General features: G+C 40.5%; 1 protein-coding gene across 2 annotated transcripts in view; it reads left to right on the top strand.

Annotated features, from left to right (window-relative positions):
- Positions 1-24286, top strand: part of RABL3 (RAB, member of RAS oncogene family like 3) — a 696369-nt gene that overhangs the window by 68756 nt on the left and 603327 nt on the right. The gene's annotated exons all lie outside the window — the stretch shown is intronic.

The raw sequence follows: 24286 nt of genomic DNA, 5'->3' as shown, positions 1-24286 counted from the left end.
CAGATTTGTTTGAGTTTAAAGAGATATACGACTCTTCCCAGCAGTTACCCAATAAAAAGTCTGCTTCAGCATGGGGGGCAGTCTCCACTGCTCTCCTTCCTAAAAGAAGTCAAATTTCTGGTGTTCAAAAAGGCTCGTGCTCTTCCTCCTAATGCTCTCCCTTCATTAACAGTGGTAGTTTCCTCCACTCTCAAAAGTGTTAGTTAAAGAGACCGTTTCTTACCCTGTGAAATAGTTAAAATTCCAGAATTTGTAATTGTGGGGACGATTGCTCCTGTGTCCTCCTATGTTCAGGTACAACAGGTTCACTCCTGGCCTGCTAGTCAAAGGATTCTGTACTCCCCAGCTTTGCCAGTCACTGAATTTGATAATATGGCAGAGGCAATGTTTAAGGAACAACTCCACAGATGAGTTGCTTTTTCCACAGCTCCAGTGACTTGTTTTGCTAGCCCTAGTGAATTTTTGCAGGATTCGTGTTAATGACTCAGTGTCCCAACAAATTCATATCTGATTAACAAATCTAAAAGACTGAAACTAATTTTTTTTTTTCAATTCAAAAATGCATTTCCATTAAGAAAGAAAGACATACCTAATCACAACATTTTGGCAGGTAGACATCCCTTGTACCTTGCATGCTCCTCATACTTAAATATATCAACCCCACAGACATTTAACTGCAGAGAAAGGGCATGTACCACCTGCAGTAGAAAATCTGTCATCCTCCTGTAAAAAGACTACATGCCTGTGTACTATATGAAAAACAATTGCAGTTAAAGAAATCAAAATATTAAAAACACCCACACATGCACATGTACAACAATGCCGTGCAACTTTGTCAGTGAAATAAAATAGTTGCATAAAAAAAATAACATCTTCCGTGGAAAATGATGTTGAGTTTAATAGACAAGACTTCTTCTTCTTTCGGCTTTTTGCCGGTTAGGGGTCGCCACAGCGGATCACCTGTCCTCTCATGATTGGCAGTGGAGTTTTATGGTGCCGAGTTGCCAGCCCAGCGCCCAACCTTCCACAGAAGGCACACACACGCATGCACTCATGCCTAGGGCCAGTTTAGTGTCCAATCCACCTACAGCATGTCTTTGGGATGTGGGAGGAAACCGGAGCACCCAGAGGAAACCCACACGACCACAGGGAGGATATGCAGACTCCGCACGGAAGGCACCCAGCCAAGGACCGAAAAAGTGAACCTCTTGATGTGAGGCGACAACCCTAACCTGTGCATCACCACGGCCACCCAGTTTAATAGATGAGTAAAAAGATTAAAACAGCTTTGATGAAAAGTTCTTTGATACCAGGATACACCACTTTTTCCAGCAGCTCCAGTCATCAAGTTGACATTGCTACTGATGTTGGCCCACGTTGCTCCAGCATTCTTTTTTCCACCATCAATTCTGCCAAAGCTAAAAACATATTTGCTAGTATTGGCATACTGAGTAACAGCTCTTCTGATACTGTTTTTACTGGTGTTGGCTCTAGTGCCATGGTTCCAGATGCAAAGGTTGTGCCTTACTTGTTTGGAATTTGCTTAACACTTCCCATTCTGGTATCAGTGCTTTTGATGTCAGATGCTAGCTTTCTTTACTTTTAACCCAGTATAGTGGCATTTAGGACTGTTAACTAATTTCCTCCAGTGGAGCTCTGGATGTTTGTCCCCTAACTTCCAATGGTTGTATCCTGAGCCTTTTGACAAAATCAGGTTATGTCCTCCGAGTTCAAACAAATGTTCATACCTTTAGAACTATAAGTGTTATTGATGAAGTGTAAATAACAAACTGTTCAGACCAAATTAATATTTACAGTGGCCACATTTGACTTCGGATCTTAAACTGGATTTTCTAAGTCACAACAAACACAGTAAATGTTAGTGTTTGTAGTAGTTTGTAAAAACTTAATATCTCTGTAACCACTCACACTGCGTGCATACTGTCAGAAGCATTTTGTTCATCCAGCAGTACTTCTGTCTCTGATGCTTGTTTGTTGAAATATTTAGAAAAATAAAGAAAATGATGACTGTAAAAGTAAATATTAGTTGGGCTACCTTTAATGTGTCTTTAGCTGCAATTGACAGAGGTCAAGTATTGATGCAGTTGTGTTGTGTTGTTTGTATGTACTGTGGTTTTGAAATGGATAGTGTAAATGTGAACAGACAGTATTAAACATCTATTGGTGATGCTAGCGAAACACCTGGAGAGAGCTGTAATTAGAGCAGGGCATAGAGTGCAGTTGTCCCAGGTACAAGTTGTTAGGAGGAATGACTGAGTGTTGTACTAGCATTGCTTTATAAAGCCTCGAGGAAGGCTCATCTTCTGTAACATATTCTCCCTCCATTCCTAGCCTTTGGTGCATCTGGTCTTGGTCTACTTTCCTTCAGTCCTCTGTTTTCTTTCTGCCTGTACTTAGCACTGTATTAAGAACTGTAGAATGTAGTATGCATTGTGCATGATGAAAGGCAGGAAGGTTCCTAGTAGAGTAGGAAGCTTTCCTGTTCAGCAGTCCTAACACCTGCAGCATTAGTTCTCTTGGTACAGAAGATGAACCACTTTGTTACATATGTGCTTTTGTGATAAGTACGTAACTTTCATTTCGTCAAACTTTCTTTGATATTTTTAAGATGTAGAGGTGCCCTCCCACTAATTCCGTAGACAAGAATGTTGTGTAGATTTGCATAAAATTAAAATAAAATACTCTTAAAATTGATTACTCTGTGTCATTGTCTTTTTGGAGCGCATGTCCTGCATGCATGCATTTCAGTATAAGACAAGCCTGTCTGGAGTGGAATTAAACATGGTCTTAACTAGTTTGTCTACTTTTTCTCTCTTTGGGTCATGTAGTTATCTTTTTTCCATTTTGTTTGTAACAGTGCAATAGTATGAATAAGCTTTTCAAAATGGGTATTGCTGATTTGTCAAAATATCTTTTTTCTGAGTGAATAGATAATAAATAATATATTTAGGCAGGTAAATAAATAAACTTGGTACAGTATATGTACTCCAACTTCTTCCGCAAAAATATCACAAATACCTATTTCATCACACCCAAACCCCATCCCATGTGACCCACTACACAAAATATTGGATTACCCACTTTTCTTCAAAGCCATATCTTGCAAACAACTACAAAAGCTCAAAACTAGTGATCATAAATTAAAAAACAAATTGTACTGTCTGCACCTAAATTCTTATTGTCTTGAGTAAATGTCATAGCCAAACCTTTAGCTTATATTTTTCACCTTTCCCTCACTACTGGCATAATGCCTACCAGCTTTAATCGCATACTGAAATTTCTCATTCCTAAAGTAACATATCCTATTACTGCAGCTGACTACAAAACACTTGCAGATCTTTGCACCCTTTAAAAAACTTAGATATTTATTTTAATTTTATCTAAATATAGAAAAATGTACCTATACAAAACCCCAGCCATATGTGCAGAAATATGATCTACTAACATACAAATAGCAAAACGTTGCCCAGAATATAGTATTAAACAGCTATTTTCTCTAACATTACAAATTTTCTGCAACATGGAAAAAGGTCTGCTCACAGGAGCAGTTTTTCTCGACTTAAAGCCTGCAAATCATTGAGTAGCCACTTACTAGTTCAAAAACTGATTTCAAATTATTCTTTGGCACTATCAACTGGTTTCAAAGGTACTTCTCTAACCGGTTATTTGTTATATCCTCCATTGATAACATATCATCCCCAGGGTATCTTACCAAAGGAATACCTTATGTCTGTGTATTAGCCTCCACCCCTCCTCTTTCTGTATATTAACAATCTCCTTTGGAACATTTACCAACTTAACATCGTATATGCAGATGACTTGTATTTACATTGGGAGACAAATATGCACATCAAGTTGTGACCCATCTACAACATTTGTTTCCTTATCTGAATTTGGCTTACTGCTAACAAACTTACCTTTTGTGCAAGTAAATCAAATGTAAAGATCTGCAGGACTCCTAAAAGACTCACCAATATTGCCTCTCTGTATATCACACACCCAAATGGAACTTCATTGCCATTCACTAAGGAACAAGAATATCTCTGCATCATTCTTGGCAGTACCATTTCTTTTCAAAACCATGCAGAAATTATGACATCCAAAGTCTCGCATCAGCTCATCATGGCTTATAGTACTTCTACATCTGCTCACAACTGAAGCTAGATGGGCTTTAGCAATCAACATACTCATCCCCATACCAGAATTTGTCCTATTACCATCCCATTGTCCATCTACAACATTAATTTCAAACAGTAGAAAATAAAATGCTCAAATTTATAAATTTAGCTGCTACAAGTGAACATCACTGCACCTCCATTCAGAGAGCAATGCGGTCTCCAGTATCCACCAGGACTTAAGCTGCTGAATGATCGTTACTGCCACCATTAGATGATGATCTCTTTGTACTGGACTACATACTCCCTATGATGCAACATTTCTTTCAAACTGATCAGACCACTGTTTCCCGTAACCATTCATGTGAAATCATTTCTTAAACTTGCACCAGATTCCTGGTATAGTCTACCCAAAGGAATTACCAGTTGGGATAATCTTTCTCAGTTTCAGACATAAACAAATAAATAAATAAAGGAAGATATTGCCAGTGAGCATAAATGCAAATGTTTAGGAGATGCTGGCTAACTTTTGCCTATCCTTACCTGGACCTTCACATTTACTAATGTTTCCTCACAATAAACCAAACATGTTTAATGCAAGTATCTATACTGTGCATAGCTTTTTCTTGTATATAAATTCATATGGTCAACAGATTGTACTTGCATGTACTTGGCAGTTTAGCAGTTATTGAACTGGACTCGATAATTCTAGCCCTTTTGGAATACATGTATTACTTTGAAATTCTTTATACACATGTGTTGTATTGTGCATTTGTATTGTAATGTGTCTTTAGGCCTAGACAAGTGGCTGAACGGGTCTTGTACCAGTCCACATCCCCGGATAACAAACAAATAAGTAAGTACAAAATTTTGTCACAAAGAAAAGACCCACATGTTGCATTTTGTAAAGTCATTGTGGTAATAAAAAAGGTAACATTACCACTAAATAGACGATGGCTGCAAAAACAGACATTGACCTGTAAGGAATTATGGTTGTTTAAAGATAGTCTAAAACGTTATAAAAATAAGTTAAGATGCACACAAAAGGGACTTCCAAGATGGCTGCATACTGAGTAACAGCTCAGATGTTCATCGTGTTTCACTGTTGCAGTCATTACACTTGGGTTATCCTGCTGGCAGGCTACCCGCAGTCGGCCTGAATTCCAAAGTCCTGGTCCGGCGTTGGTTGCTGTCGCCTCTTCCCTGACGTCAGTGCGCCAGGGGTATAAAAGATGCAGCCGACGCCATTTTCTTCAGTCTTTCTTGCCGCGCGGTGCCCGAAACAAAAGCAGTTCAAGTGCCGGTCGGCCGACTCCTGAGATTTTCGAAATCGAATTTCAGATCCGAAGTCTTCAATAAAGCTAAGTACCCCATTGGGGAAACTTGTTTCTTGCTCCAGACCGTTGTCAGAAAAAGTTAACAATTGTATTTCTTGTGGGAAGCAAATACCTCATAAGGATTTTCATTCTTACTGTATTCCTTGCCTAGGCCCTGACCACAATGTTGCTAGTTGTCAGTTTTGAGCTAGATTTAACCAACGCACTATTAAGCGTTGGTACGATTTTGCTTTTCATTATTTTGGCAGAAGGTTTAACTATATAATGCTGTCGTAACCGACGACCGGAATTCATAAAAACTGCAAGGATAAAGACAAGGACAAGCATCCGAGGTCCAAAACCGATGACGAAGCCTCTTCTAGGCCAGTTGCCGGTTCGCCGGTGCTCAGTGAGGCACTTTCGCAGCCCCTGACTCCTGCTACCTCAGAGCCACAGGCCGCCTCCGACTCCCACGTGGAGACAGCTAGGCCTCTGGATATTCAGGGTATTGGCCCTTAGGAAATTAATCCCTCAGATGGGTCCGGAGCCGCTGAGCAGGCATCGGCTTCTGAGGGTGTCTTCAGACCTACACAACTCTATATAAAGCCTACTTCAGCATCCAAGACAAAGTCTAAAACAGTTTTAAAGACAAGGAAACCAGTACAGCATTCTCCAGAACAGACTTCTATGCCTAAGAAACAGATGCTCAAAATGGCCGAAGACCTAATTACTTTGATCAGGGGTTCCCATCCCCCTCTTGATAAGAGGCCTAGGCAAAACACTGAATATTATTCCTCTGATCAGGTTTCCATTTCCTATGATTCCTCTTCTGATCAGGGATATTCCGTTCCTCCCTATGAGGATTCTGATGCTGAAGATTCTATTCCTTCAGCTTCTCCTCCTGAGGACTATTCATTTGGGGAAACCCTGCATACCATGAGGGAGCATTTCCACTGGGAGAGCCAAGATTATTCCGATTCTAAGAAAAGACAGAGACTTTCTTTTACTTCCTCAGCACAGACCAATTGCAATTCCCCCTGTTCTAGACATAGTAGATGATGTTTTTTCCGGCCTGTCTCCAGACTCTTTACCTCCTGCCCCTGTTAAGTCGGACAGATACTACCGGGTTCCAGACTCCCATAAATTTCTTTACAAAAACCCTGCTGCTGACCCTATCTCACAGGGTCCCAAAGGGGTCAAGGCTGCTTCTGCTAAAAACCCTGTCACCTCAGATAGAGATTCTAGGGCTTTGGACAGATGGGGAAAAAAGGCTACCTTGGCTGTAAGGGCTTTAAATTGTCAATTTCATATGCTGAAATATCAGCAATACTTAATGTCTTTGTTAAAACAAAAAATGTTGACAAATTCTGAATGTTCTGAGAACAAAGATTTGCAGGATTTATTGCATGCAGCTGAACAAGTGGGAAAACATACTTTGCAATGTGGCTATGATTCACTGGAGGCCTCATGCAGGGCCGCTGTTTCAGGTTCTGTTATTAGAAGGCATGCTTGGTTAAAGGAACAGAATCTGCCTGATCATGTTAAAGCAAAATTATTGGATGCTCCATTACAGCATGATACTTTGTCTGGTGTTAAAGCAGAAGAGGTGTTGAAAAAAATGGAGGATAAGGCAAAATCTATGCAGAGTAAAGGATTTCTTACAGGTACAGCCACCCAGATTTAGCAGGAATTGGCCCTCTAAGAATTGGTCCTTTCCAGTGACAGACAGACCACAAAGAGGCAGATTCAGACACCCTAGAGGCAGGCAACAGCCCCAGGGCTCATACAGGCCCAAACAATGGGGTGCTTCTACCTCCAAAAGCGGAGAAGACAAATCACAGCCTTATAGAAAACAGTCCCAATGACTTCCCTCTACCAATGCCAAGCACTTATTTTTTGGCAGCACCCTTAGGGGGAAAGCTAGCACTTTTTTCACAAAACTGGCACAAGATCACCCAGGACAAATGGGTCTTAAATATAGTCTCTCAGGACAAGTTCCACTTTCACACCCTTCCAGAGGCAAAAGGTATGCCAGACCTGCCACTCAATCAATGGCAAGAGGCACAAAATCCGGTTTCATCTCGCATGGACATGGGGGCTATTCAGCCAGTGCCACAACAAGAGCAGGGACAAGGATTTTACTCAAGACTTTTCTTAGTACCAAGAAGGGACAAAGCCTGGAGACCAATTCTGGACCTGTCTATTCTAAATACTTTTCCAGACATCCCAAAATTCAAAATGTTGACTCTACAGCAGCTTCTGCCCATGCTGGACAAGAAGGCTTGGCTTGTAACTTTGGACCTCAAAGAGGCATACCTGCATGTCCCAATTAGACAGTCTTGCAGAAGATACCTCAGATTCATAGCTGGCTCAATGCACTACCAATTCTCTGCACTGCCCTTTGGCTTATCTACTGCGCCCAGGGTCTTCACAAAATGCCTGGCACCAGTAATTGCATTTTGCAGACAAAGAGGAATTCAAATATATCCCTACTTGGACGACTGTCTTATTCAAGCAAAAAGCAACGACATTCTACTACAGCATCTGACATTTGTAAAAAGATTACTAATTTGCCTAGGGTACACAGTAAACGAAAAGAAGTCAAAACTAGTACCCTCTGAAGAGATAATATTCCCGGGTGCAAGCTTAAATACAACTGCCCAGATTGCTTATCTCACGCCAGACAAACAAAGGCATCTGACTGCTTACTTCAAAGAGATTGCAACAAAGACCCAGTTATCTGCAAGAAAAATTCTGCAGGTTCTGGGCTACATGGCATCCTGCATTCTACTAATTCCATATGCAAGACTGCATATGAGGAAACTGCAGTGGTACCTAAAAAGTGTTTGGACTCAAAATTGCCACAGCCTGGAAACAGTAATTGCTCTCATTCCCTGCCTACAACAGGAATTTCAATGGTGGGCACAGGCCTGTCACCACAACAAGGGACAGCCATTCACCTTACCCACTGCCAGGCAGACACTAACAACAGATGCATCAGATTATGCCTGGGGGGCGCACATGGCTGGAAAATGTATTCAGGGCACATGGCCCACAAACCAAATGCATCTTCATATCAATCAAAAAGAGATGCTAGCTGTACAAAATGCCCCGACAGCCTTCAAGGACCTACTTCATCCAGGACAACTGCTGATAAAGACTGACAATACTACAGTCATGTGGTACATAAACAAGCAAGGGGGCACACATTCCTACCCCCTCTGCAGATAAGCCATGACTTTGTGTAACACAGCATTGACTTATCAAGTACATCTGCAAGCACAATTCCTGCCAGGAAAGACAAATACTTTGGCAGACAAACTAAGCAGAAACCTCCTGGATCCTCACGAGTGGAAACTAGATCCACAAATCTTCAACATGATAACCGGGAAATGGGGATGCCCAGACATAGATCTGTTCACCTCCCCTCACAACTGCCAGCTGCAGAGATTCTGCACTCGGACTTATCACAAACAAGCATGGAAAGTGGACACCCTTTCATTCAGCTGGAAAGCCCTTACAGTATATGCCTTCCCTCCTCTGCCTCTCCTCTCCAAGGTACTCCTAAAGGTCAGACAAGAGAAGCCAAAAATGATACTGATTGCCCCAGACTGGCCACGCCAGCACTGGTACCCAATCCTAAAGAGCTTCTCTCAAGGCCCAGCCTGGACATTGCCTCTAATACCTCATTTGCTGACCCAACAGAACAATCAGATCCTGCACAGCCAACTCAGAACCCTAAATCTGGCTGCATGGCGGATAATGTAATCATTCAGAGCACACCTCTCTCTAAAGCAGTTATGAATGTTATTTTGGAGGCCAGGAGCCCAGCACCAGAAAATCTTATGCAGAAAAATGGAAGAGATTCTGTGCTTGGAACCAAGCGCAGGGAATTGACTCGCTTGTACCAAATATTCCTCAGATTTTGCAATACCTAACTGAGATGCTGTACAAAGGCCTATCCTTCCCATCAGTTAAGATCCATGCCTCTGCCATTTCAGCTCATTGCAATACGGACCCGCCTATTTTTTCTCATCCACTGCTAAAACAGTTTCTCAGAGGGGCCAAAAACATAAGACCTCCAAGGAGAGCTCCAGTACCTGCATGGGACCTCAATTTTGTCTTGGAAAAACTCACACTGCCTCCTTTTGAGCCAGCCAATACAGCAGAGATAAAATACTTGTCATGGAAAACCGCTCTTCTCCTAGCAATAACTTCAGCAAGAAGAGTCTCAGAGTTACAGGCACTAATGGCTGTGGAACCTTTCATTATTTTCAATCAGGACAGGGTTTCTCTAAGGACAAACCCGACATTTATGTGTAAGGTGTAGTGTCCAGCGTGGCTCTTAACCAAACCATACATTTGCCTACCTTTTATCCAAACCCACAGAATGAGGGGGAGAGACTTCTTCATTCTTTGGACATACACAGCCAGCTACGCTTTTACTTGGACAAGACTAAAGCCTTAAGAAAGACTGAGCAACTCTTAGTGGCATATGCTGCAGGTTTGCAAGGAAAAGCCATTTCAAAGCAGACTATTTCAAAATGGATAGGCCACTGCACTCGTTTCTGCTATTCACAACATGGCAAATCCGTGCCCAAGGGCATTAGGCCATATTCTACCAGAGCAGCAGCCTTTCTCAGAGGAGTACCAACCGAGGACATTTTGGAGGCTGCAACCTGGACTTCAGTGCACACTTTTACAAAGCGCTACCATTTACCTCTCTACTCTAAATTCAGAGCAGGCTTTGCCACTGCAGTTCTGCAGGGCCTCATAGCCACTCCAAACTCTATTTAGGCCCAGCCACCCAACCTCAGCTTTGGGATTCAACCCAAGTGTAATGACTGCAACAGTGAAACGCGATGAACATAGTACAGTTGTGTACCTACCATAAATGTAGATGTTAGGGTGTATTCACTATTGCAGTTCAGGTTACCCTCCCACCATCCCCTTTTTTTCTTTGCTGGGACTTATTTGTACCTCTCTATTCTATATAACCTATGTGGTGTATTTGCTTGTAGATGAAGGTTATGTGCATGATTTTTTATGATCCTAATATTTACAGCCTACCCTTTTGATGGCACCTGACATCTGGGGCAAGAAAAACTGAAGAAAATGTCGTCGGCTACATCTTTTATACCCCTGGCGCACTGACATCAGGGAAGAGGTGACAGCAACTGACGCCGGACCAGGACTTTGGAATTCAGGCCGACTGCGGGTAGCCTGCCAGCAGGATAACCCATGTGTAATGACTGCAACAGTGAATACACTCGAACATCTATATTTATGGTAGGTACACAACTGTACTTTTCAGCTCTCCCAGTGTGAAAATAGAGACTCAGAAGAGGCATCCAGTAAACTTGTATTTTTTGGGTAAATTTCAGTAACTGGCTAGTAAGTGCACTGCCTGGATGCTAGCAAAAAAAATTTGGGGAACCTGAAAGAAAATCAGTCACAAAAGGTGAGGAAAAACACTGACAGGAAAGAAGTCTGCAGCTGTTCAGCAAAAAGCAGTACAAGTTCCAGCTTTGATGCAAGACGTGACTTCCAGTAACCTAGAAGAAAAAATAAGTCAAATGTACTCAGAGCTGTTTACAATAAACAAAACCCTGATGATGGAGTATATCAACTCACATAAAAGGCTGGAAAATGTAAGAAGCTTTACACCGATATTCTGATGAGCTGATAAAACTGCAAAAATCAGAGGTCGCAGTGAAGAAAAGGTTGGCTGAATATGAGACTGCTCAAGAAGAGATGTTTCAAAAAATAATAGAGGACAGAGCACTTCTGAAAGCCTTAGATTCTCTGCTGTACCAGAGTAGCTGGAAGGAACAGACTATATTAATTTTATGAAAGCACAAATAAGCAACTGGACTAATATTCCACAGCAGGAGTTGTTAAATGAAAGGCCACATAGTTTGTATACTCCAAACCTGACCATGAGAAAGCAATCTAGACCTTTAATAGTAAAGATGCAATCCTACCAGCAGAAAGAGTTGATTCTGACAAAACCGTGGAGAAAGAGAAAGTACTAAAGGTGGGAGACAGTGGAGTGTTTGTGGAAAATAACTCACTGTACACCAGGCTGCAGAGGAGTAAATTTATTCCACTAATCACAGAATGTGGAAAAGCCGTCGTGAGATTCAAACTGCTGTACCCAGCTGTCTTCAGAATATTCTTTCCTGAAGGGACAACATCATTTTTTGATGCAGAACATTCTAAGAAGGAAATACAAAAGTATGTCCAACAAAAAGTGAGCTGTGAAACAGAAAGAGATTATGCTTCTTTTTCTTCTGGTAATAAAGACTACAGAGAGACTGTGCCAGTGAAACCTTTTCCATTGTTTCAATGGAAAATGCTTGAGACGGAAAAAAAGCACAACAGTTGACTAGAAAAACAAAGTACATTGGAAATGAAGCAGAGACTGGATTTGGGTGATGGAGATAAATAGGAATAAAACCAGCAGCTCGGAAAATGACAAATACATGTGGGATTACAAAGCATTAATTATATCAGTGAAACATGACGGAACAAGAAGGAAATATTGGGCATTTTTCCCTTTGTTAAACTTGTAAGGGATTCTAAAGCGTATGCCCTACTTCATGTCATTTATGTTTGGAAGAACACTTAGGAGAGAGGAAGAGGAGGGAGCGAGTTAACTGTAATTAAAGTAAAGTTTTCTTCTTAACAGTAGTATTTTCATAATGCATGATGTAATCTGCATGCTATAATGTTTTCTCAAGTGTCATGGGGATACTGAAGTAAGTAGTTGTCCCTGTTTTTTCCTCTCGTTCTTTCTCCTTGTTCAGTTTTAAGAAATGTAGGCAGTGCAGCTTAAAAAAATGAAGAAAAGTCTGGTCAGTAGAGCATGATACAAGAAAAACTATGTGCTTTTACTCCTCTTGCATAAAAGAATGACTGGATTAAGGCTCTTGGCTTGATCTAATAAGTTTTTAAGAGAAAGCAAATAAATAAAAAAAACATGGAATGTAATAAAGCTTCCCTCAAGCAAATAAATGCTTGTAGTGCATGGAGACATGAGAACCAGATACAGTATTCTGTTTTTACTTCTTTTTATCAGATTGTATTTCAATGGTTTTATTTCAGTGGCTAGGAGATTAAGTTTTCTGAAAGCATTCATGTGTTTTCCCTATCTGGAAGATCTAAAGATGAAACAAAACCAGGCAGCACTTCATAGAAGCACAGGCTGTACCATGAGTCTTAGCATGGATAACCTTCTATTTAGGTTAAGAACACAAGTCTGAGTGTGGCTTTCAGTTTGGGACAATTGTTCCTGTTAGTATTAAGTTAATAGGTTTTGGGTGTATTGGGGGTATATTTTTATGGCTTTCAATAAAACAAAAGGTTTTGTAAGAGGTTACATAAGCTCAAATGGATATGACAAGAAAGAACTGTATAAAAAAATCAGCCTGTCAAACATTAGTGTATGCATGTAACTCAAAAGCTGGAACTAGATACTTGACAAAAAGCTGTTACACATAAAAGGTGGGAATAAGTTTTAACATAGTGACACTTTCTGTATTATCTTTAAATGTTAATGGTCTCACAGATATATAAAAAAAAAGTAGTGAATTATATTAAAAAATATAGACTGCAAATAACTATGCTACAGGACACACATTTGGAAAGAACTGAACATGTGAATTTGATTAAAGATTTTCAGGATGATTGTTCAGCAGAATACCTGGGGCAGATTTTCAGGATGATTGTTCAGCAGAATACCTGGGGCAAAGGAAAAGAGGAGTGCTTGCATTAATTGCAAGAGAAGCTCCAATAGTGCTAGAAGAGGATAAAAAAGATAAATAGTAGATTTGTAGTATTAATGGGCTTCTGGCAAGGGAAGAGGATTACACTGGCATGTACTTATATTTCACCTAAAACTGCCATAATGGAGCATAAGAAAATTCTGTGACAAATCATCTTTCAGCAGCGAATATTCTTATAGGTGGGGACTGGAATTTGATTGCAGCAGTGAACATGGGTCTGGAGGCCCAGAAGGGAAAATATAGCAAGGGAGGGTAGATTTTCAAATAAAGTTATGAAAATATTTAGCATAGAAGATATGAATTCAGTAGTAGGAGTTCGGAGTGAAATTACACATTTATTCCCCAAGATATACAAACCGAGCAAGGCTAGACAGAATTTACATTTCACAGGAACATGTGTATTTAATTGAAAGTTTTGCTATGCATCCAATAACAATTTCAGATCATGCACCAGTAATAACTAAAGTAAAAATACAGGGTAATGAAATAAAAATGAGACACTAGCATTTTCCCACCAATCTGTCGAAAATAGAAGGATTTAAGGAAAGGGTAGTGGAAATTTCAGGAGTTATTAGAGAGGATAGAAGTTTCTTCTGAAATTATAGCTAGGGAAGTGGATAAAATTAAAGTGGAGTTTAAAAATAGGGTGGAAATAAAACAGGGATATGGTTGAGAAGTAACAAGAATTATTTAAAGGCCTGACAAATGTTAAAGTAATGCAGAATAGGGAAAATCTCATAGAACAAGAACAGGAGCAATTGCAGAAGGCTAAACAGAAAATAAGGGATTACCTCAATAATATGCATGAGTTTAGAAGTTTAGTTTTTGATAGCAACTCCAGAGCACAAAATCTTTTAACACACTGAGAAAGAAGAGGTTGTCACCAGGCTTAGGGAGCCTATAATAAGGAAGATAACGAGATCCTGTAGAGGTACTAGAAATATTTTGGAAATGTTATGAAAGTCTGTATAAAGCAGAAAAATATGGAAAGCAAGAAAAGGTACAAATGGAAATTTTTATGGAAGAATGAAATATGCCAAGGTTAGACATAAATGTGGCTTAGTTATTCACAGTTAGAATAGGAGGAGATGAGATAAAAATGGTGGTATATAACCAGTCCACATGAAAGTCCCCATAAATAGATGGTATTCCTGTGGAAGTTTGGAAGCTACGAGGGAAAAAATTATAAAGATCTGGAAGGTTTCTATTTTAAAAGGAAAAGAAGTACCAGCATCCTGGAAGAAAGCAGTGGAAGCTGTAATACCTAAACAGGGTAAAGATCCATCAGCTCCAACGACATACAGGCCCATTTCATTCATAAACTGTGATTATAATGTGTTTGTCTAATGGCTAAAGGAATGGCAAAGGTGATACCAAAATTGATAGATATGAATCAGTGTGGTTTTGTGGATGGGAGGTAAACATTTGACAACATTAACAGAACACTGATGATCCAGATGGAAGAAGAATGTAAGAAATACCCCTGTTGTTAGTGGGTCTTGATACAGGGAAAGCATTTGACAGAGTAAGCTGAGAGATTATGAGCAGGGCAGTGGAAGCAATTGCATTCCCTGATAAAATTGTAAGGTTGATCGGGAGGATATACGAGTGATCAGAGGTGAAAATTTATAGTGTGTGGGTTCCTCTCTGATAATTTGTTTGAGCAGAGGAACCAGGCAGGGGTGTCCTCTTTCCCCTTTGTTATTTGCATTTTATTTAGAACCATTCTCAAAGAAAATATGGGATCCAGAATTTCAAGGATATAATTGGTGTGGTAGTCAAGAAAAGCTGGGTGTATTTGCATGGGCCTGGGAGATGAACCATTTACAGGTTACCTCTGTCCATTAGAGACATAGGTGCCAAACCAGGAATGAATTTCCGGTTTCCCATCCAGTTGTCCAAGTTGCACTAACTGGGTTAGGGAGGAACTCTGCTCCACATGGATGGGGAACCTACTCCATAGACTGGGTAGTCTTTGGGATACATATCTCTCCACAGGTCCTTTTTATACCACAGGCAAGGTTTAAGTCTTTAGAATGGGTAATTCTGGTGTTCTTTGTTTTGTGGATATGCAGGAAGTCCATTAGAGTGAGCTCTGACAATGCCCTGTATGCCAGGCATAGATCTCCCTTCAAAAGCCTGTAGGAGACAGAATGCAAGGATAGGGCCTTGAGGCAGTCTGCTTAGGACATATTACTTATGCCCTGTATTCTTTTAGTGAGGAATTTCTGTGGACATTCTAATTGTCTGATATGCCTGGTTAGGATGCCAAATTATAAGTTGCACAACGTAGAATGATTTCCTCACCACTGTAGACACATGATGATCAAAGGCTAGATTACTGTCTATGTGTGTCCCTAAGTCCCTGACCCAAGGGGTGTGTTGTCAATATTATAGTTACCAGGGATTGATGACTTCCTAAAGGATACTATTCTGCATTTCTTGGCATTTAGTTTTAGTCCATAGCTCAGACATCAGTTGTTTTTCTGTATCAGCCCCTCCTGGCATTTGTGTCAGTGTGAGATTCAGTGACCGCTCCTAATTTGCAATCATCTGCAGATTTAGTCAGTGACATTGGCCTTGACTTCTGAGAAGTAAATGCCAAAAAGGAGCGGTCCAAGGACTAATCCCTGAGGGACTCCACCTGTCACTGGCCTCTTTGTAGAGGTGGACTCTCCAATTCTAACTTCCTGGGTCCTGTCTGTGAGACATTCGGCTATCCACTGGGTGACATAATGGGTTTGTACCTAACCTCTTGAGTTTGTCAACAATACCCAAGTCGGGTATTGTGTCAAATGTCTTGGCCAGGTCAAGTTAGGCAGTGTGAATGACTTTGCCCTCATCCATTGCTTTGGAGACCTTCTCAAAGAAGTCCACCAGGTTGAGTAGTCATGATCTGCCCTTGATGAAACCAAACTGGGTTGGGTCCAGTGTCTGGAGGTTTACTATATCTCTGTTGATCATTTGCATGATGATTCTTTCCATGGCTTTACATGTAAGACTAGTGAGACTTGTGCGTCTGTAGTTTCTAGGGTCTGTAGATAGCCCACCTTTGTGCAGAGGGATGAATCTCCATTCATTAGGCACGATGCCTGTTTGGTGGCTACAGTTAAATAATAATTCCAGAGTCCCTGATAGGTCATATTTCATGCTATTTAGAAGGCATCCTGAGTTATTGTCTGGGCCCATTGATGCAGTGTTCTTTGTCTTAGAGAGAGCATTAAGGACCTGTTCCTAGTGATAGTAGGGGAGTTGACCAGCCTTGAAGTATATTTATTTTTAATGTAAATAGAGACACCTCCACCTTTAGTCCCTCCCTGTATAGTAGCCGGTCTAAATGTGTAGAAGGGATTATAACCTTGCACTGTTGGTGTGCTCTCTGCAGCTTTAAACCATGTCTCAGTGACCACACAGGCGTCCGCATTCTCTAGGGTAAAGGGCGCTTCAAGGGAGTGGAGTTTTTTGTTTAGGCTCTTAGCACTGGGCAGTAATGCATTTAGATTTTTAGATTTAGCTGGGTTTTGATGATGAAAGACATGTACATTTGAAATTGTTGGGGCAGGAAATGCAAAGTCATATTTGTACGTTTCATTTTTGCAGTACTAAAAGCTTGATGTTTGAACTTACATAGGCATTCCTTGTGAGAATGCCTCTAAATTAACTGTAGAATTCATTTTACTTCAGAAGAATGCCACAAAGTGGTTTATACGTTATCTTTAAAGTATAATGACAGTTCCCCTCAAAATGGGTAGTGGTCTGGATTCAATAAAATGTACTCAATTTCATTACACTGTGCTCGCATCGCAGTTGTGTGCAACTTTAAACATCCTAACTCTCACTTCTTACTATCCACAGCTCATATTAGCAAATATCTTCATTGCACAGTCATTTCACCAATAGGACATTTTAGGTTAGATAGATTTTTTAGAGTACACATGAAATAAAAGACCATGATGTGAAGTAATATTGTGATTTTGAAAAAAAAAAACATTCTGACTTTATACAGTTTTAGAAGGGACATGATTCTCTAATTCATAGAAAGTGGTGGATGTAGAAGTTTGAGGATGAGTTTATATGATTTCTACTCATTAAAGGGGACAAGTGCAGCTCCAATGAATGACGTGTGTGGTGCAAACCATTTTGTCTCCTGCCTCATGGATAAATGTCAGCCTTTACCTTGCAGAGGTAGAAGCACTACTTAAACTTTGGGTTCTTCTCTCACTTTGGTGAAGCAGGCAGTATTTTCAAACTAGCTGCTTCCCTGCGACTGGGTTAGTGTGTGACTGATTATATATTTTCATTAAAAAGGATAGATTGAAAAATAAATAAATGGTGTATTCAAATGTTGCAAAGTATTTTTTCACCTTACCTAGGTTAGGATTCAGGTTTGAGGGTACTAGCAGTAGATTATTTCTGTTCTAGGAATCCAAAATGTGAAAGGGTGATCACCAGTGGAAAACATATTTCTTTTAATATCACAGTAGGAAGATTCTATGGAGAATTGCAGATTCAGATGCCTCATCATTTTGGGGGTAGATGTTCTTAAAGTGGATGTGATTTTGCTTTGATTCTCATGGAATGGTGACAAGGATTCACCATTTGTGATGTTTCTGCTGCTCAGTCACTGATTTTATAGTTTGATTGAGGTTATTAATTTTGATGCCACTCATTCTTCGTCTTGTTAATTTAGTAAACTTATTCAAGGGAGCCCAGTTTGCGAGTGTTTCACATGTCACCATTTGATACCTGCCTATTCTTTGTCAATTTGGGATGGGAATCATTTTCTTTTGATCTTCAGGTTGTAGGCTTGTGCTTGGCTGTTATTTTCCCACATTTTCCACTGTGGCAGGAATTTTGTTTGTTCTCTCTTTAGGGCACACTGCTCAAGTGTCCCTAATGTTCAAGGATTTCCCTGCTTTTGGCTCAGAACTGTGCTCTGTCAAGCCTAAAACTTATACTTTGGGGTAGAAAATGTGATGGATTGCACTTTCTGTAATTATTGCCATCATTTATTATCAACTTTTTTTATTGCTGAAAATGCACGTTGGTACATATTCTGTTATTGCCGAAAATTCATATCAGTACTTATTCTGTAAACTCCAAGTTAATAATGCTAATATTTTAAAAGTGTCCCTGATTATTTCTGGATTTATCCATGATTCTGGAGGTAAGATGTTGAGAACTATGCTTTATGGTAATGAAGTTATCTGTCAGTGTAATAATTTAGCTGATGTGCATTAAAATAGGAGAAGGGATATGTTTTATTTCAATATAGAAGGATAATGAGTAATTTCCTTAGGTTTCAGTAAAATCTAGCCTCATTCTGTGCATGTGGTTTATAGTTTCCAGGCAATGTGGTGGTTATAGTGCTATTTTTATTTAGTGGTAGTTTTGTTTGCATTTAGCATTTATTTCTTTTGTTGGTGGGTTCACTTCTTAAGGTTATCATTTTATTCAGCATGTTTGGATGATTTTGGTCCTAATTTAAACTAAAAAAGAATCTATAATAAAAAATCTTTGTGGTTGATTCTATTTATGACCAATGTATTAGAGCATGTTTTAGATCTCTGATAAAATAGATTTACTAAATATTATGCTGGGCTTATTGTCTGTCAGGGTATAGCTCTCAACATTTAGATCATAGAAGTTGAGTGCTTCCTGTATTGTTTTATGTTCTACAGTATTATCCTCCGCTTTTTGTTAACCGTGGTAATGCTTCCGTATGTTTTAGTTTGGCTATGTAAACATCAAACATCTGAATGTTTTCCATAGTGAGGTACACTTAGAAGTTACTAGTACAGTTACTTTTAAATTATGTTCTCCCCTTTTTTCCATTCATCTTTTGATATTAAATGAAAATATCCTTAAATATCTTTTATAGATATATAGCATTGGCTTACTTAGTTGCTTAATGATTAAAACTAATTATTGACACTAAGGACATTTAATTGCATTGTTTTTTATTATATTAAAAAGGAAAAAAAAACATAAATGGAATGTCTTGTGTTCATTCTCCTTTCTGTTAGAGTATATAAGGATAAGGGATTATATGACATTGTTCTTGTTGATCCAGTGGGATAAAGTGCATTTCAGATAGGGTCAGTCCAGTAACAAAGGTCTGGATCTGATGCTATCTGTGTCATTATTGATCATGGATGGTTCTAGGATCTGACATCGGATCTGAGCAAGTAAGCGGACAGCTCCTGAGCTCAAGCTCCTCCCCTTCCCAAGATCCCCTGCTACCCACAACCCTCATATCTCATTTGCTGAGATTTTGTTTTGGGCATGCTTCCTGGAGCTCCGGTTTCTAAGGGTGTCTCTCAGATTCAATGCTTTTTTCGTCCCTAAGGTAGTCTCTGAGGCTAACCTCAACCAATCTGTTCAGCTTCCTGTGTTTTTCCCCAGTTTCTCTAACAAAGGGGAGTATCAGTTGCATTGTCTGAATGTCTGTTACATTTTTACCTCAAGAGAACTGAAAACTTTCGGAAGTCCGATCAACTGTTTGTTGCCTTCTCTCTGACTAGGAAAAGTCAAGCAGTTTCTAAGGTATCTGTGACTGTATCTCATACAATTATGAAAGCAGACACCTGGAGCTTTCCGGATCAGTTAAAGCCCACTCTACTAGGTCAGTAGCCACATCTTCTGCCTTCTTGGCAAAACTTTCTTCTGATGAGATTTGCGCCGCTGCTACTTGGTCTAACCCCCATAACTTTGTTACACATTATAAGTTGGATTTGGTGTCCAGGAGCAGTGCTTCCTTTGGTTCCTGTGTGCTCCGGCATGTCCTTCCCTGAGAAATCCTAGGGTTCATAGTAGCTGGGGACTCTGACCCATCCATGATCAATAATGACATGGATAGCATCAGATAAAGAGTTATGTACTTACCATAACTTGGACTCTGTGCTGTCCAGTGTCATTATTCATCATGTTCCCACCTTCCTTCCCCCTCCTCCTGGAGGTTTGGGAGTTTCGGAGGGATGTATCCCTTGGCAGTTGTTTATAGGCAGTTTTTTTTCAATGCCTCCTTTCTTTCTATCCAGCAAACTCGATCTGAGGGTTGTGGGTAGCAAGGGATCTTGGGAAAGGGAGGAGCTTGAGCTCAGAAGCTGTCCATTTGGATGCACAGATTCCAAGTTATGGTAAGTTCATAACTCTCTTTATCTGCGTTACCAGTTTTAGGCAAGCAACAATTCAATATTTTAAGGCAAAAGCTGGGGAGACTTTGGGTAGTGAGCATCATATGGTTTAATGGACATTATTATTGGGAAACAACCTTCCCAAGCTCATTCCTGAAGTACTTTTTAATCATCAGGGAAGCCTACTGTTTGCGAGAGGGGGGTGTATCTTGGGTATGGTGTAATTAACAGTTCAGGAAGCTTAAGATGGTTAACAGGAACCTCAAATGAGATAAAAATCATGCGTATACTTGGTTAACTGTTATAGCTGGTAGGCCAAAAATACTTTTCCTTAGCAGTAAGATCATGGAACACATAAATGTAAGGCTTGAGGGACCTGTGTCTCCAGATTTGTATGTGGCCTTCATGTAGATTTGCATGTTTGTTCCATTGAGGGGGCAGGTACACACCTTTTAAGTGTTGATTTAAGTATGGTGGGAAATTATAATGTCTCTGTTCTGGTGGGCGGTTCATAGCGCAAATCGGTTTCTCTGATAGTAGTGGTAAACCCCCCCCCCCCTTTTTTTTTTTTTTTTTGAGGAGCCTAGTGAAGCGATTATTTCTGGAATTTTCTAAAAGTCCTAAGTACCACTCCCCACCATTGATGCTGATGTTCTGAGGGTTTTATTAATGGACTGCCCTTATCACCTGGCTAAGGTGGAATTAGTGCAAGGTTTCACAGCAGTGTTTCTCATCAGATTCTAAGGCCTTCACCATATGCTGCAGCCTGCAAAAGTTGAGTTATACAAGAGAAAAGCGTCAATTATACAGGATTTAATTATGCAGAGGAAATGGCTAAATGTAGAATTGAAGCCCCTTTGCATTCAGGTTTTTAGCTTCTTCACATTTTTCCAAAGGTTTGGGATCTGCTTTGCGTGCATTTTTGGAGGATTTGCTACTTTTAATGGCAGTGAAGAGTTACCAAATAGCTGGGTAACTACAGCAGTAAGAGAGATGGCTAGAAGGGTGCTTGAAAAGAGGAAGGTTGGACAAGGAGACCTGGTGGTGGAATGAAGAAGTACGGCAGAGTATGCAGAGAAAGAGGTTGGCAAAGAAGAAGTGGGATTGTCAAAGAGATGAAGAAATTAGACAAGAGTATAAGGAGATGAGGTGCATGGCAAAGAGAGAGGTGGCGAAGGCTAAGGATAAGGCGTATGAAGAGTTGTATAAAAGGTTGGAGACTAAGGAGGGAGAAAAGGACCTGTACCGATTGGCTAGACAGAGGGACCTAGCTAGTAAAGATGTGCAGCAGGAAAGGGTGATAAAGGATAATGAGGGAAACGTACTCGCAAGCGAGGAGAGTGTGTTGAGGAGATGGAAAGAGTACTTTGAGGGGTTGATGAATGAAGAGAATGAGAGGGGAGAAGGTTGGATGATGTGCGGATAGTGAATCATGAAGTGCAGTGGATTAGCAAGGAGGAAGTAAGGATAGCTATGAAGAGGATGAAGAACGGAAAGGCTGTTGGTCCAGATGACATACCTGTGGAAGCATGGAGGTGTTTAGGTGAAATGGCAGTGGAGTTTTTAACTAGATTGTTTAATGAAATCTTGGAAAGTGAGAGGATGCCTGAAGAATAGAGAAGAAGTGTTTTGGTACCGATTTTTAAGAATAAGGGTGATGTGCAGAGCTGTAGTAACTACAGAGGGATTAAATTGATCAGTCACAGCATGAAGTTATGGAAAAGAGTAGTGGAAGCTAGGTTAAGAAGGGAGGTGATGATTAGTGATCAGAAGTATGGTTTCATGCCAGGAAAGAGCACTACAGATGTGATGTTTGCTCTGAGAGTGTTGATGGAGAAGTACAGAGAAGGTTCATAGTTCATAGTTCATAGATTAGTACTAGGCTAACTGCCCTTGTGAGTCATTTTAAGCCTAGCCAATTATCCACCTGTGAGATTTAAACCCTGTACCTTGTCTTTGCAAGGCAAACACCTTAACCATTAGGCCACCCTCCCAACCCTTTCAGAAGGAGTTGCATTGTGTCTTTGTGGATTTAGAGAAAGCATATGACAGGGTGTCTAGAGAGGAGTTGTGGTATTGCATGAGAAAGTCGGGAGTGTCAGAGAAGTATGTAAGAGTGGTACAAGATATGTACGAGGGTAGTGTGACAGCGGTGAGGTCTGCGGTGGGAGTGAGGTATGCGTTTAAGGTGGAGGTGGGATTACATCAAGGATCAGCTCTGAGCCCTTTCTTATTTGCAATGGTGATGGACAGGTTGACAGACGAGATCAGACAGGAGTCCCAGTGGACTATGATGTTTGCAGATGACATTGTGATCTGTAGTGAGAGTAGGGAACAGGTGGAGACGACCCTGGAGAGGTGGAGATATGCTCTAGAGAGAAGAGGAATGAAGGTCAGCAGGACTAAGACAGAATATATGTGTGTGAATGAGAGGAAGGATAGAGGAGTGGTGAGGATGCAGGGAGTAGAGGTGGCAAAGGTGAATGAGTTTAAGTACTTGGGATCAACAGTTCAGAGTAATGGCGAGTGTGGAAGAGATGTGAAGAAGAGAGTACAGGCAGGATGGAGTGGGTGGAGAAGAGTGTCAGGAGTAATTTGTGACACAAGTACCAGTAAGAGTGAAAGGGAAGGTCTACAAGAGGGTAGTGAGCCCAGCTATGTTATACGGGTTGGAGACAGTGGCATTGACAAAAAGGCAGGTGTCTGAGCTTGACGTGGCAGAGTTGAAGATGTTAAGATTTGCACTGGGTGTGACGAGGATGGACAGGATTAGGAGTAAGTATATTAGAGGGTCAGCCCAGGTTGGAAGGTTTGGAGACAAAGCCAGAGAGGCAAGATTACGTTGGTTTGGACATGTGCTGAGGAGGGATGCAGATTATATTGGGAAAAAGATGCTAAGGATGAAGCTGCCAGGTAACAGGAAAGAGGAAGGCCTAAGATAAGGTTTATGGATGTAGTGAGAGAGGATGTGGAGGTGGTTGGTGTGACAGAGCAAGATGCAGAGGACAGGAGGAAATGGAAACAGTTTATCTGCTGTGGCGACCCCTAACGGGAGCAGCCGAAAGAAGAAGAAGACCATAGGTGCGCAGTGGCATGTTCCACTTTCAAACAATATAGTACAGTCAAGCAATGGTGTTGGAAGCAAAGGTCTCTTAGACATCACGCAACCTTCTGTTTGGATGAGTTCTTGATTATAGATGAGGGGAACCAAGGAGCAGAAAAATGTCCCTTGCCAGTTCAGCACTTATGCCATTACTCTGTGGTTCCTGTACTTCAACGTAAGATAGAAAGCTTGTTAAAGACCCTTGATTTAAGTCTGAGATGGATGCGTGTTTAGCTTCATTTATATTGCCTCACAGAACTGTAAGTTCAGAGCTATTACATTAAATAATTTTGTCAGCTCTAAAAATAAACAAAAAAATGAATGTGGGAGTGAGACAGGTATTGGAACTTGGCATCCTTTTAAAATTCACTTGCAGGGCAGTTGCTCCTTGTTGGCCTGTTACTGCATTGTGGTTTACTTGCTTCAGGGCACACAGAATCATCCTGTGTCTGCTAAATCAAAATTGACCATCAGTTATGGTCCATAATTTTGTCAGGAGGAAAGGGTGGCAAATGATGTGTTACAGCTGTTCTTTGATGCAACAGGAGACATGTTATGGAAGGATACTTTAAAGGGCAGTGTTTTTCAGCTCCATACATGGTTCACTGAAAGGAGAATGGATATTACATTTTCAAAACTGATGCCCATCTGGGTTGCAATGGTGGTTGGCAGAAATATATTGCAGAATAGAGTTTTTTTTTCCACATGAAGAGTTGGCTGTGGTGCAGGTTCTCAGCAGCACGACATCTGAGCCATTATGGCTTCATTCACTTTTTGAGGCAGTTATGCAGTAACTTTCACTGTTGAA

Source organism: Protopterus annectens, chromosome 5.part0, assembly GCF_019279795.1.
Source record: "Protopterus annectens isolate FY-2018-M chromosome 5.part0, PAN1.0, whole genome shotgun sequence".
Taxonomy (NCBI): domain Eukaryota; kingdom Metazoa; phylum Chordata; order Ceratodontiformes; family Protopteridae; genus Protopterus; species Protopterus annectens.
This window is presented reverse-complemented; position numbering and strand designations above follow the sequence as displayed.